The sequence below is a fragment of the Triticum urartu genome, chromosome 1A (assembly GCF_056163025.1).
Source record: "Triticum urartu cultivar PI428250 chromosome 1A, HENAU_Tu73, whole genome shotgun sequence".
Classification (NCBI taxonomy): Eukaryota; Viridiplantae; Streptophyta; class Magnoliopsida; order Poales; family Poaceae; genus Triticum; species Triticum urartu.
The window spans coordinates 113239077-113255299 of record NC_141873.1 but is presented as its reverse complement, the minus strand read 5'-3'; the positions used below and the strand labels follow the sequence as shown (position 1 = coordinate 113255299).

The 16223-nt window shown below is 44.4% G+C and overlaps 1 pseudogene; it reads left to right on the top strand.

Annotated features, from left to right (window-relative positions):
• The first annotated feature begins 2164 nt into the window (after positions 1-2164).
• On the top strand, positions 2165-9776 carry LOC125532759 (serine carboxypeptidase-like 26; annotated as a pseudogene).
• The last annotated feature ends 6447 nt before the right edge of the window (positions 9777-16223 follow it).

The following is a 16223-nucleotide window of genomic DNA, read 5'->3' as shown; positions in this document are numbered from 1 at the left end:
TTCTAGTACGAACTCTAGGATATATCGAACGGAAAGAAGCTTCGTGTTATTTTACTATGGACTCTTGAATAGATCGATCAAAAAGGATAACTTTGAGGTGGTTTCATACCCTACAATAATCTCTTCGTTTGTTCTCCGCTATTAGTGACTTTGGAGTGACTCTATGTTGTATGTTGAGGGATTTTTATATGATCTAATTATGCTATTATTGTTGAGAGAACTTTCACTAGTGAAAGTATGAACCATAGGCCTTGTTTCCTAGCATTGCAATACCGTTTACACTCACTTTTACCACTTGCTACCTTGCTATTTTTATATTTTCAGATTACAAAAACCAATATCTACCATCCATATTGCACTTGTATCACCATCTCTTCGCTGAACGAGTGCGCCTATACAATCTACCATTGTATTGGGTGTGTTGGGGACACAAGAGACTCTTTGTTATTTGGTTGCAGGGTTGCTTGAGAGAGACCATCTTCATCCTACGCCTCCCACGGATTGATAAACCTTAGGTCATCCACTTGAGGGAAATTTACTACTGTCCTACAAACCTCTACACTTGGAGGCCCAACAACGTCTACAAGAAGAAGGTGTGTAGTAGACATTAGGAAGCACGACACCGCCGGTGATGTCAGGGTGCAGCGATACCTCGCCAGTGGTGACGGCAACCTCTGTCGCCATCTCCACGCCGTGCTCCGGTGGTTCAGCAGCCCCGGCGTTGCCACTCCCTCCGATTGGGCGCTTCGGTGGCATCCTCATACACTGACGACTTTGAGGACTGAGAGCGGCGTCGAGGATGGAAGCGGAGAGAGAGAGGATTGTGTGTGTGGCGAGGTGGGGGTGCGGCCGCTCGGGTGCGCCATTAATGTGGAGTAGTGGGAGAGAGGCGGGCGGCAGTCAAACCGCTGGCTCGCCTCCTGGTGAGCCTGTGCACCGGACTGCTGGCATGCCTACTGGCGTTTCACACAGCTACTCGCACGCCTCCCGATGACACTGCACAGCGAGCACGCCTCCTGTCAATTCACACACATGCACGCACGCCTCCCGGTCTGCCTGCATGGCGGACTGCTCGCATGCGTCCCGTCAACTCACGCCTTCTCACATGACACATGGGTCGCGTGGCGGCATGTATATTGTTTTTCTATTTGGATGATTAATGCTGTCGCTTTATTGCTTAACCAAAGCATGACACGTATTCATTGTTGGTCTGACACTCATGGTTCGAATAAATAATCTGTTTGGGATATTGGTTCCCAATTATAAATAATCTCCCGTTTGTAAGAAGATAAAGATTACATCAAAACTGGTCTCAACTTTGACAAAAAAAGTACAATGCCACTTCGTATTGGTGTCCATATGACAACACGATAAGTTTCATGAATTTCAAATAAGTTTTGGATGTACTAGAATTTAAAAATCAAGATTCTCAATGTTTCAATTTCTTGCATGGGGAGTAAACATGCACCCAGTGAGACACATGTGTTTTTGCAATCCATTTAAGTGCACTGTCATGTGTGCATGTAGCTCAAATTTGATTTTTGCACATTATGCCCCTAGAAAATCAATCAATGTACTAAATCATCTTAATGATCTCTGTTTTTTTCAAAATTAAAACATCCCTTCTTTGGTAACATATGTTCACCGCGGGATAATTTAACATGCATCGTAGTTGCGGTGGATTCGCGGTGTGTGTGTGTGCGTGCGTCTGGGGGTGGGGAGTGGCTGGCAGTACACTACGAGTCGTGATCCATCATGTGGGTTGGCCATTTTGTGAGGCAGGTGCCACATCAGAGTCGTGAATTCGTTATTTAAAGCATTACATAACTCTTTCATACATATGTACATACATGTTTTGGCCACATGCAGTCGATGGTTGTCCTACATGACACTCGATACTCACGTGTGATGCTTTCTGTGGGCCCACGAGGTTGTCGTCCATCACTTTGACCAATAGCCGGTAGAGAGGTTTTTGTTTGTGTTATGGTGGGAGTATATAGCACATGTCGAAGAGGTGGGAGGGGACTAGCATATATACTATACGTACGCGCCCGTGAACAGGTACACCTCACTCAGTGTCAGGACTTTCAGTTTCCGAGGCACATGCCACATCAAAGTTGTGAAATTGGCTATTCAAATATGACACAACACCTCTTTGGGCCACATGCATGCAGGCGGTGGTTATCCTAGGACACTCACGTGTGAGGCTTCCATCTGTGGGCCCGCGAGGCCATCATCAGTGCATGCATCACTTTGACCTACATCGGCAGAGGTTAATTAATTTCACCATAAAGGATGATTCTTTTTGGGTTGTATTACGGTAGGAGCATATAGTATGCATCGAAGAGGGGGAATGGGACCATCATATGTAGTACGCTTCATGAACCTCGCTCTGTGTGGGGACTTTATGGTTTTTGAGGCATGTACCACATCAATGTTGTGCATTTTGGGTATTCAACATATATTTGGCCCACATACAAAGCGATGGTGGTTGTCCTCTCTCACCCACTTAAGCGGATATCAGCGATATCGATGCTTTCCATCTGTGGGCCCGCTTGGTCCATCACTACTTTGCCTGATAATGAGAGAGGTTAATTTGACTTAGGAGGGGATTTTTTTTTGTAATAGGGTATATATATATAGGTCATGCTTTGGGATGACATGATATAGTTTGAGCACACACATGCATGTGTACGCATGAATCCCTCACATCGAGTCAAAGTGGCTAGTACCACGACACGTCATGAACCGATCTCACTCTGTGTGGGGACTGTACGATTTTCGTTGCACGTGCCACATCAATGTTGTCTTCGGGGAATAGCTACTTGTGTGATTATTGGTGAGCTACCCCATCTCCGGGGTCGCATGGAAGACCATCACTTTTGACCATCAACAGGAGAGAGGTTGTACGACCAAGGTGGATTATTATTGGTCTGTTTTACGATTGATCTTGGTGAGATGCCCTCTCTAGCCCGCCGACTGAAAGTGTGTGTGGGGGGGGGGGGATTGCTACTTTGCAATTTTCTAGGTGAACCTTCGGGGGGGGGGCATGCATTCATATCTTAGGATTACCTTCATGTCGACACGAGGAGGGGCAAGCAATACCATGCGCTTTGCTAGATAGGTGCCACATCGAAGTTGCATTTGGTATTTGAACATCAAACCACCATTTTCATACATATATTTGGTCCACATGCAAGTGTGTTCGTGTTCTGACCCTCTCCCGCGTCATTTTTCACCAAATTTATGAACATTAGACAAGTCGGATGACGCAACAGACACGGTTCACTCACACTAACAGTGTGCCACGCCAGTGCTCATGTCATGCACATCTGCACAGTACATTGGGCTCCATGAGGCTACCCCTCTAAAAAATATCTACCCACCTGCAGGTTTTTTCTTTTAGTAACACACATTTATTATGTTTCGACCGTGTGTGATGTTTCTTGTTCCCACTCCTGCCTGCATCCCTCGAAAATATCTGCCTGCCTCGAGGGTTTTTCTGTTTCATAACACATGGTTGTTATTTCCGAACCATGTGCGATGCACCATGATCCAAATTTTCAATAGCCCCGGCATTTCACTCCTGCATAGTAGAATTTTCAGTAGCCGCGTAATTTCCTCAAACACACCTCGCCCCCCTCCACCCACGTGCACACACACACACACACAGACACACACACCGAAACCTCCCTCGCTCAAAACCCTAGCAAGGTCGCCGCCGCAAGGCCTCCATTGTCAACATCTACCAGTTTGCCCGTGCAACTTACCCACCGACCTCCATACCCAGGCCGCCCTGAGTTTCTTAGATGACGCCTGCCAAACGCCCCCTTTCCCACAGATCCCCATCCCCATCCTCATCCCCATCCCCCACTCTAGAGCGTCGCAGCCTAAGCCCAGCTACGCTTCCCATGGAGCTCGAGGAGCGACTGGCCCAAAAGAGGTGTATCATGGTCTCTTCGCTCGATGTTGCCGAGGAAGCTGATGACCGTTACTGGCCGCAGACACTCAATCACCGGGCTAGAGTATGCGGGTATGTCATAGACGCCGGCTTCGACATCGAGGTTGTCGACAGCGACGGCCTGACGCGAGCTATCTCATAGGTTAAGTAGACCACCCCAATCCCCCGAGTTCAACCACCGTCGATCTCATCCATGGCCCCGCCGCTGATCTCCTCTGTCTCGCTGTCAAGAATTTGCCATCCTACATCACCATCGAGCCCCTTTTGTCATTTCTGAAGGACACGTTCTGTGACGCTGGCTTGGGATCCACAGCTTCAAAGTCAGACCTCATCGACGGCGACCACGAGGAGGGCACCCTCTCCGGATCTTACAAGGGGAAAGAGCCCACCTGCTCTTCCAAGGGGAAAGAGCTCGTGTGCGACATCAGGGAGGGCACCCTACAGCCGTGCTCTCCTAAGGAGAAGGATCCCATCTACGACAACATGGAGCGCATCCAGGGTCCATGCTCTTCCCACGGGAATGAGCCCATCTGTGACAAGTGAGGAAACCCATGATTTGTTTTGCTGTGCCTCTTCACAGGGGGAACCCATGATTTGTTTTGTCGAGTCCCTTTTGTAGTGTACTGAGAATATGTCCAGTTTTAATTGCTATATTTGGTTGTTTGCAGTATGCCTTGTTTATTCTAGTTTTTCACAATGTGATGCTCTATATGTGCAACTATTTACTGTGTAGTACATTTCATCAATCCAGTTTTAAACATACCGATAGGAATCCATATATTTGCTTGTTGTTAAGCCTGTTATAGCTAGCATATGCCTCTTTTAAAGTTTTTTTATTGTTTAATTGTTTGTAGTTAGCATATGTCCAGTTCCAAACGCTATCTTTGGTTGTTCATAGTATGCCTTGTTTATTCCAGTTATTCATAATGTGATGTTCTATATGTGCAAGTATGAACCGTGCAGTTCAATTTCATCAATAACAATTTCAAAAATACCACTATGATTGACTACATTTGGTTGCTGCATCTTGTAGTTAACACGCCTTTCCATTTTTATTTAACAATAACCAGTGTACTTAGACCGGCACAATACCAGTTTGAATGACTATGTTTGCTTGTTGTTAAATGTTAGGCCTGTTGTAGGTAACACACCTTTCCACTTGTTTTGCTTTACTAGCGTGCTTAAACCTGCACACTGAAGCTATCTTTTGGAGAGTATTTTCTCTGCCATGGATATATTTGGTTGATGTTTAGCCTGTTGTGCTTAACATGCCTCTCGATTTACCTGCACAAGACAATTTTGGGAATGACTGTTGTTTTCCATCGAGGCTAGTTTCATCCCATGGCTTATATATACTCACTGTTCAGGATATCGGTAGCTGGTACCATATAAACCAGGGCTGATAAGGGACTAATCAGTGAATCAAACTTTTAACTGAATATATTTGTAACCCATTTATCGTTACGTTAACTAGGGCCATATGTAATATATCTTAGGCTACATAGCAACATGAACTGTACTTAATGTCTAAATATGAAATCCTAGGCTACATAGCAACAAGGAAGAGTGTTACCTTAATTCTGATGATGTCTAGATATACGTTGAAGAGCAGCAGCAACAACAACATAGTCCTGTTTGGATACTCAACTTAGCTAGAGGTTAGAGTTAGTTTCTAGCTCATGACTAACCCTGAACTAACTCCATCCAAAGAGGTGTTTGGATGACAAGGTTAGATTGACAATAAATGCACTAGGAGAACTAGCTCCAATTAGCACCTCTTGGGTGGGATAGTTTTTTTGGTGAGTTAGATGCAACTAGATCAAACTAGCCCTCATGTCTGGATATACTTCAGGGCTATTTGAGCCCAAACTAGCTCAAACTAACTCTAACCCATGGATACAACAACAGTTAATCAGCTGATAATTTGTAAAAATGCAATAAACTCCTTCCGACCCATAATGTAAGATGTTAATTCATCTAATATATGAGTATATTGGATGTTACAAAATATTATAAAAGAGTGTTGTCCTACATCATTGTGCAATTGTTGTTTAGCTTATAAAATTGACATGCTGCTTTTAGGTACATATGTCATTGGTAAAGAGTCGTGCTTCGACCCTTTCTGCGTATGTGGGAATGAGATATCGATGAACCAACATCAAGTGAGGAAGCTGATAAAGTTTGTTAGTAAAATGGGTCAAAAGATGGCAATTACACTATTTGTTTACACTTTATCCAAGACAATAGCAAACTGCAGGATGGTAAGTAAGAACTCTGTAGCCTTCTTTTTACTACCCATAATGAGTTGTATTAGATGACAATGTCTGAATCTTTTTCCTTTGCAGTGGTTCCCAAATCAGTTTACTCAAGATTACCTCTCAAACTACATGATTGGTGGGCATGCAAAGGTTAAAGTATTTCTACCAGAACACGATGATTATCTAGATGTTTTCATGAAGACCGTGAAGGATGGGTGGTCGTCCATCACAAGGGGTTGGGCTAGAGTCGTGCGTGCCTTGTGCATGGAGGAGGGCAAATATGGGTATTTCTCTTCACCTTGTTTAGCAACCAGAATGTGTTTCGCCTCTTTCTTTACCGTATTTAATAATACAAGTATACAACTATCGTTCATCATTCTTTATTTGTCTCTTATGTAATTCTTGAACATATGTACCTATGAATCGAATAATGCATTGGTTGTTTGAACCTAATGGATATGAATAAAGCTATAGCATACATTCAAATTCAAATCCGGTACAATTTGAAACAGCAGCAATTAAGTTACGGTTGAATTATGCTCTCCAGGTCGTTATGATGCACATGGTTGGTAAAACACAAACATTTGTGATATACACCATAATCCAACACGGTTCACAGAGAGAAAATGTCTGCAAGCATGCACACAATTGCCGTTTGCAAAGCATGTGCGATGTCAGACAATATCACAAACAGGGCGGGCAAACTAAACATTTGTGATAGTTGCCTTATCATACACGATTCGCAACCATGAACTGTTTCTGATGTGGTATGCATCGTAAACGTTACACCACAGAATAGCGTGTGCGATAGTTGTCATGTATGATGATGTTACGACGGTCTGACGTTTCATATGTCCGACACTCGTATGACGATTAGTTGATCTTTAGTTAGTTATTGCACACGGTTTGTGAAAAGCGAATGTGTGTGATTGTTTGCTTATCATACAAGTTCTATAATCGTGAACCGTTTGTGATGGGCCGCACATCGTAACTGTAGCACCACATAATACAGACTGCGATGGCAATGCGAGCACAAATGAGTTGCAAGGATGCAGCGTCTGGGTGGCTCCCTATCCCCGACGGTTTCTGGGTTGTGTGGGAAGGACCACCCTATCACAGTCACTCACTTGGTGACGGTTCCAAATGCCATTGCGAAAAATGGGTTAAAAACCATTTGTATAGCACCTCGCTGTACCAGTGAGTTTCTCCTGTTTTATTAGCTAACTGAAAAATGTCGTGCATATTGTGCATTGTTGAGTTATGGTATGATTTTTTACTGCCACATGCATAACTTTCATTGTTTATTACTGCTGCTAGAGTCTGTTCTTGGTTAGCCATTTACTCATTTGCCTTGTGGTTGTGGAATACTTTGGGTTGCATCTTTACTTGCTACAAAGAATGACCAAGTACCTCAAATAAAGAGAAAAATAATGACCAAGCATTAACTAAAACAGGACCGAGGTAGTAGCTCTAGGACCTCTGTTCTTGGATTTACTGATACCAAATCCTTTTTGTTCAATGTGATTTTTTCATCTTATTTTGTATGCACAAAGTATATTTCTGTGAAATAAATTTTATTTTTTAGGATCAGGTTGCTTGTTGATTGGCTATGGGGCTACAACTAAGCTAGGGCCTCTCGGAGTTGTCAAAAAAGGAGAAGCACTAGACTTCAACAAATATACTTGGGACAAAGGTGATGAGCATTCATGCTTGCATGAATTCTTCTTGGAACCCTGGTTCTTTTCGTGCTTATTTACCTTTGTTTGATGAATAACTTTGCGATAAGTCCTTTGAGTTTGTAATTTTTAGAGGCTAACTTGGTATTCTTGGAGTTTCCTCTTGGGGTTGGCTTCTCCTACACCAATACATAATTTGACCTTACTAGAGTGACGACAGTTTTTTAGGTAAAGTGATAATTGCATATTGTTTCCCAAAAAATACATTGACCTTGTGTTGCTATGTAATAATTACATGTTCACAAATGGAAGTTTGGGCCATCCTTTTTGTAGTTGGGGACACTTATAGTTTCCTGATGAATTGGTTCAAGAGGTTTCCTCAGTACAAGGGCAGAGAGTTCTACATAGAGGCGGGGCGATGTGTATTGCTTGGGGGGGGGGGGTGTTACCGCCGGTCTACTAGGTTCAGGTTTAGAATTCAGATTTAAGAAATTTAGCACTGCCGGAATATAACATTCAAAATGGATATATACGCTACAGGTTGGTAACCCCGTCATCGATGATCACTATGACTATAAAGGGTTGGCTGACTACGCATGGATCCACGCGGTTGTGTCAGACACAGTTTGTCAATGTATCAACCAAAAATGTGACTTCAAGTCCTCTAACTGGATTGATGACTACAAAAATATCATGATGATCGTCGATCAGTACTACAGCAAGATTGGCGAATACAACGTCTGTGGCCCCAAGTGCCTATTGGACCTGAACTCATCCTCATCCGCTAACACAGCATTCTTGGCGACTAATGAGGTAATGTTACATGGAAACTATTAGCTTCACGTTTGAGCTTCATCCAAAAATTATGTGTATCTCTAGCATGATATGAGGTGGAATTGACGTGACCCCGGGTGTTCTTGGATCCATGCTACCACTAGAACTTAGTGTAGTTCAGGCGGTCATGCCCCTCCCCCACCTTAGAAAATTTTGTGAATGAAATAATGAATAGACAGATTAGATGGAAGAAAATTTAGTATTTTTCCCCCTCAAAGGTTCACATTTTGTGTTTCGTCCCTCAAGAATTCTGGTGTAGCTCCGCCACTGTATGCTATTCATTCAATGCGCAAGACTACTTCAATAGGGAAGATGTGCATAAAGCATTCAATGTGAATTTCGGTGGATTGCTTCCAAGAAAATATCATGTCTACACGGGAATCAACCAATAGCTGTTTAGTTTGTTTTTTCATTATAATATTTTATAAATAAAGAAGAGTAGTCGTTCATTCTAGTCATACAGTTTTTTGTGCAGTAACCCTATCATGAAATCCTACAATATCTAGGTGTTTTCGGTCCTATCAATGTACTCCAAGCTCATCAAAGTTGGCCTGAGAGTTTGGCTCTACAGGTGTGCTTCTCGTTAGATTTTCAACAAGTCATTTTTAACTTCTATAAGATGCATATTTATTCTTTTTCTACATGGAAGTAACCATGAGCACGACATTGACAATTGCTAAATCCCACTCTATTTACCATCGCAGCAGCGATGCATATGGCATGGTGACGGTGATCGGCTCTCCGTACCGCGTTGAGGCACTCGACCTACCGACCAAGACCCCGTGGCAGCCTTGGTACCTTGATAAGCAGGCCTGAAGTCTCTGAACACACTATGAACTGAACAAACTGAACCGGCCATCGTTATTGACCGGTGGTGCTGACATGTGGGGCAAAAATGTAGGTTTCCCGGAGTTTTGTGGAGTACCATGGCATGATCATGGTGATAGTCAGAGGGGCAGGACACCTAGTGCTCCTTGACAAGCCGGCCGAGGCCTGAAGTTGATCAACGCATTCCTCGGAGGCGAGCAGCTTCCGATGCACCGGTAAATTGGGGTAAAAGATTGTATTTCGAGATATGTGCAACTATTGTCAGATAAATAAGCATAAATATTAGGACACTACAAGGGAAAACCTTATACATAGAATCTTAGCAGCAGCGTGGTACAGAAACAGGCACTACTGCTAATTATCAGTAGCGCGGGAGCAAAAGAGGCGCTACTGCTACCAAGTTAGCAGTAGCGCGGCCCAGTGGAACCACGCTGCTACTAAAATCCACCGACAGTTCCCGCCACCCTAGGTTTAGCAGTAGTGCGCTCGAGATAACCACACTACTGATAAAGTAATAGTAGTAGCGCGCTTTTTTTGGGCGACGCTACCGCTAATTTTGAAACTGGCCACATGCCGGGCCGCGCTTAGCAGTAGCGCGTGTGCCAGAAGCGTGTTGCTGCTATTACTTTAGCAGTAGCGCGGTTTACCACCCGCGCTACTGCTAAGCCGCAACATATACCACCTTTCCCCCTCCCCCTCTCCCCCTCCCCCATCCTCTCTTCCACACTTTCCCAACCTCCCACCTCCTCTATCCTTCACTTTGCTTCTTCCTCACTACTTCTCCCTCCATTACTCTCCTTCTTCTACCTACCTTTCTCTCTCTTTATTACTCCTAGCTAACTACACCACCTCCATTAATGCATGTCCTTTCTCTTTTTCCTTCCCCTCCACTAGTTGAAGTTGTCTCCTCCCAAATTAGCTAGCTAGGTAGATGTAGCATTTAGTGAAGTGACCTATGTAACCCCTAACTAGATCTAGCTTTGTCAAGAAGAGCTTTGTCCACTTTTGATCTCCCTACTACATCATCATCTCCACCATGTGCTCGATATCGAGATAGGTGATTAAAAATTCATGCTTTTGCAAGAATGGAAATATGTGTATGTGTGTGCGATATGATAATCGGGTGACATGATGAAAATTGTGTGTGTGGCATGAGTTGACGCGAATTGTGTGCTTGTGAGTTGCCTATGTTTTGCCGAAATGTTGATTTATTTCCGTTTCGGCGAATTTCGGGCAAACTCTAGATCTATATGTCCTATTTTTAGGGAAGGTCATGCCGAATTTTTGTATGACTTTGATGCATGCACGCATTTTTATAATCAATTTGTTTATTATTACCGTGCAGGCGTGCATGATGGTGAGTGGAACGATGGTGGACATGTGGTTGCGGTCGATGGTGCAGGACATGAAAGAAAATAACCTGACAGAGGTTTTATGTCCGTGTCGAAGATGCAAAGGAATAGTTTGGCTCGACCCCTATGACGATGGTCATGTCGAAGCGCACCTGGTCATGACTGGTTTCATGCACTACTGCAGGTTGCTGCTAACGCCACACTACGATCAGAGACCCTTCGACGAAACTGTGTGGGATGCCATAATCACAAATGGTGGTGTAAAAAACCATCAAAAAAATGTGCAAAACATTTGCGATGGAGGATGCATCAAACACGGTTCAGATTTTAGTTGCGTGTGCGATGCAGGGCATACGGTTTAGCTCAATTAACTGTTTGTGATGAGGAGGAACAAAAGAAATGGGCAACCAGATGAAGGTGTGTGCGATGTATAGCATACGGTTCACTCGGATGAACTGTTTGTGATTAGGCAACACAAAAGAAACGGTCAGCCAGATCAAAGGTGTGTGCGATATACGGCATGCGGTTCACTTGGATGAACTGTTTGCATTGAGACATGAGAGCAGAAATGGTTTAAATGAACAAGATGTGTGTGATACCAGGCAAACAGGTCTGTAATCGAAAACATGTGCGAAGACCGATAACAACACAGATGATTACTACTAACAAGCCATGTGTGTTGTGAGAAAAAGATTGCTGGTATACAATTGTGAGTGATTAATGAAAACATCACCGACGGGTTCCATTGTTTAGTCCATGTGCGATGTGATTTTCTTTGTCCGCACAACATCTACGCTCTGTCTACAGAGCATCAACATATATACTTAAAAAGACAGCATTGCATAACCAAATTAAGCATGCAATTACACAAGTGACTACACAAATAACATTTCCACACACCAAAGCAAGCAATTACATGCATACTAAAGTAGGAGAAATGAGGATCTAATCATCTACTTATTCTTGCGACGACGCTTGCCATTGCTATGCTTCCGGCTGGATCCCTGGCTGTTTTGGGGAAGGAGGCACTTCCTCATGTCAACGATCCGCCTGTACATGTCGTAGCTCGTGTACGCCTCCTTGGCCGTGTACACAACGTGAGCTTTGTCGAGTTTCTCCATCCAGGCCGAGTGCTAGGCATGCTTGTCCTTGTTGCATGAATCATTCATGTTTCTGTAGTAGGGTTCGATGATGGCATCGGCGAGGTGAACCAGTGAGTCCTTCTCATGCTCCTTGTTGCCCTAGATCTTGTATTAGCCCTGGATGTCGACAAGATTCTGTCAGGCGATTCCCAAATTCTCGAGCGCCTTTACATCGTTGGTGATGTCCACCGTAGCAAACATGTAGTGGGGCTGTTGACAAACCTGGCGAAACACTTGCAAGGCCTTGTGGCTAGGAAGTAGTGGTAGACAAGGACGTGGTGGCGCATGCACATCTGGGCGACGGCAACCTTGGGACGAGACCCGGCACGAGCGCGGGTGTACTCGAGGTCGAACCCGACCACCTTGTACTTCTCCGCGGTAAGCAACAGCTCCATGATGTGGATGGAGTGCTCCACCCAAACCGGGTTGTTGGTGTACAACACCGAGAGGTCCATGCAGCTTATGTGGGTGTCCACCACGGCACGCCTAGTGAACTGCTGCTCATCGTCGGCAGCCGCTCGGAGCGCCATTGGAGCCGCACAGGATACCCTCTAAGAATTTCTTGTGGTGAGTGTGCTTCTTGCAATGGTGGGGTGCGATCGAAAGGTTGACGATACACAAGGGTTAAATGGCCGTTGTAATAAATGGGGGCCGACCGGCCTGTAATCATCACGTCTTGTCACGTCGTTCATAGAAAAGGATTCCAGTGCACGCTTGACAATGCCGCACTGCACGCGTGGGCTTGAAGAGGCGCAAATGTATCATCGGTGAGCCTGTTCCCGCGCTACCGTGCTGTTTATCGTGTAAGCTTCCCGCCCGGCTAGTTTAGCCATGCGTTAGCTAGAAGAGGGACAAATCATGGGCATTTATTGGCAAAAAGATTTGTAAAAACAAAGTGTGTGGAATGACTTCGGTCATAAGTTTACCCGTGGGTGATGAGGTCAAAGTTACACAGAAGGGTGATGATGGACACTCGAGTGCAATAATTAATTCTGCGCTCTACAGTGCACACGGTGGAAGAAACCAACTATGTGCAATAATGTCGAAGATCGTAGTCGAGTTAGCTATACAGATCGTGTGCTGTGAGATCGACAAGGTAAACAGATTCGAGAATGGTTAATAAAATCTAAGACCATTGCATATTAAGGTCAAAATAGTGCTAGCAATATACGAGTCTCATACGATGCCATTTCAACGATTGTACCACAAAAGGTTGAAATGTTATAAGGTTCCAATTCCAGAGTTATATGGCTCAAATTCAGAGATTACAAGGTTCAAACTAATATTAGAAATGAAATTCAGCTCATCAGCTGCAAACGCTCGCGCTGATCCACTGAACATGGATATCAGAGAGGTTCAAACTAATATCACCGCTTCTAAGTATGGTTTCGAAACCTCACAATTTTTTGCAAAGGGGTCAGCCACTGAGATGTCATGTATGGGGTTGACACGATGACTTCCTATTACTCTGTCATCTGAAGTTCCAAAATGAAATTCAGCATTTTTGGAGCCTACTCCATTCTGCCGCAGGCGCCGGCGCTGATCAACAAACCATTCATTTTTGTGAAATAAATGTAGGGAAAACCTCATTTCCTTCAGCACCCTTGCTCTGAGAACAAAGAACCTAGCGAATATAATCTCTAGTAAGGTCCCTCGGTAGGAGTTCAAAGTAATTTCTGAGAGATGCAGATCTAGGCATTCGACATGATTGTTATATTGTATCACATTATCCACCACCGGGCCTAATATTATCTGCAAAAGAAGAAACCATGTTAGTGCCTACATGTAGTTTTGAACATCAGTACATGCCTATTTGGTTTCCAGGATTTGTAAAATGCACTAACATGCCATCTTCGATCTGACATGATTAACATGGGCATTTGATTACATTCTAGAAAAATGTAGCCTTCTTCACAAGAGGTTGGAGTGGATGAAAAGTTCCCTAAGAAAACTAGTACAGATGAATCCAAAGGAGAAATGCTTATTGATTGTAACCATATGGATCAAGCAACCAATATGGGGGGAGACCATGTATGTACTGAAATCCTCCAAAAGAATCCTTCAGAAAATGTAGTACATTGTCATTGTAAACTTGGAAAAAGGTGTAACAAATTGAACTCCCTTATTGTCAACATTTAACAGGAAAGGAACATCACCTCGATATATAGCTTCTCTAGCCACGGAAAGCATCTCAGGAAACTGAGAACTTGCTCCAGGTTGGGGCCGATAGATTCTAGTGCCAAGACCTTCACTGTGCGCAGTTTCCGGGTCAAGCTTGTAGAAATCATTTTATGAATGACAGACGAAGAAACACCTTCAAAATTAGAAATAATGTTAATATATAGAAGGAGAGGTAGAAGGCGCCTGTTGTACCTGAACGGGTGTGGACCCAATAACAAATTCAGAGTATTTGTGAGATGAGTAGCCCACCACTGTCATTTTCGGCGCAGAAATGACATTGATTCTTGTTGGACCTTCTTGATCAAATACAAGTAATCTCTCAAGTGTAGGTGTCTCCTCAATGACCATACCGTGGTACACATCTTGTGATGTCTTCCTGCCGCACTAGCAACACACATAAATAGTCCGGAGAGTCATGGAGGTGATGTGGAAGGTACTCAACCCATTGATCACCTAAAGACGAAGGTACTCGAGTGCAGTACAGCCACGGAGCAGACGCTCCATGTCACCGTTTGAGAGGCAGACGGTGATGAGCTCGAGGTGCTTCAGTCGTGGTAGAATAAGAGCGGGCGCGTCATTAAGGGGGGATGGCAGTTCCTGAACTTGGTGACGCGCAGCGTGGGCGCGAGGCGGAGTGCGGATGTTGGCAGCGACCGCATATGCCCATCATCAAAAGTGAGCTCCTCGAGCTGATCTAGGGTGGGGGACCGGAACCAATCGTCAAGCTTGGCTCGGCCCTTGCCGTTGGAACGAAACTTGCCCATCCTAGGGCCTTTGGTGGGGCCAAGGTGACTGCCAAGGATCTTGGAGAACGCATCCAAGCTTTTGCAATGGCCATGGTAGAGCTCATGGGTGTCGCTGAGCTCGAGAGGGCTGGAGTTCCATAGGGGGCGCCACCGCCACGCCCCATATTTAATAGGGAGGAGGGAGATGATGACTCTCAACATATCATCGAGGAGGCTCCTGATGAAGTCTAGGCCTGCTGGAGTCGCTTGCGGTTCTCGCTCGCCCCGCCTCCGCTTGTTGGCAGCCCTGTTCTCCACCTCCGGAGTCTCCTTGTCAGCGGCGCTTTCTGATAGAAATGGGAGTACAGGGAATATTTAGTTAAAATAGGGAAATAGAAAAGTGTATTGGTAACTAGAAGTTATTAGGTAGGAATATAGTAAGAAAAGGGAATGACAATTGTGTAGGATTGAAAGTATGTCTAGAGGGGGGTGATTGGACTACTTGACCAAATAAAAATCTAGCCTTTTCCCAATTTAATTCTTGGCAGATTTTAGCAACTTGGCACAAGTCAAGCAATCAACCTACACATGAAATTCTAAGAGTATAGCAGCGGAAAGTAAAACAATTGCATATGAAGGTAAAGGGAGGAGTTTGGAGGGAGCAAACGCAATGTAGACACGGAGATTTTTGGCATGGTTCTGATAGGTGGTGCTATCATACATCGATGTTGATGGAGACTTCAACCCACGAAGGGTAACGGTTGCGCGAGTCCATGGAGGGCTCCACCCACGAAGGATCCACGAAGAAGCAACCTTGTCTATCCCACCATGGCCGTCGCCCATGAAGGACTTGCCTCACTAGGGTAGATCTTCACGAAGTAGGCGATCTCCTTTCCCTTACAAACTCCTTGGTTCAACTCCACAATCTTGACGGAGGCTCCCAAGTGACACCTAACCAATCTAGGAGACATGACTCTCCAAGAGGTAACAAATGGTGTGTTGATGATGAACTCCTTGCTCTTGTGCTTCAAATGATAGTCTCCCCAACACTCAAATCTCTCTCATAGGATAGGATTTGGTGGAAAGATGATTTGAGCGGAAAGCAACTTTGGGAAGGCTAGAGATCAAGATTTATGTGGTTGGAATGGAATATCTTGACCTCAACACAAGTGTAGGTGGTTCTCTCTCAGAAAATGTATGTTGGAAGTGTAGGCATGTTCTGATGGCTCTCTCCATGAATGAAGATTGGGTGGAGGGGTATATATA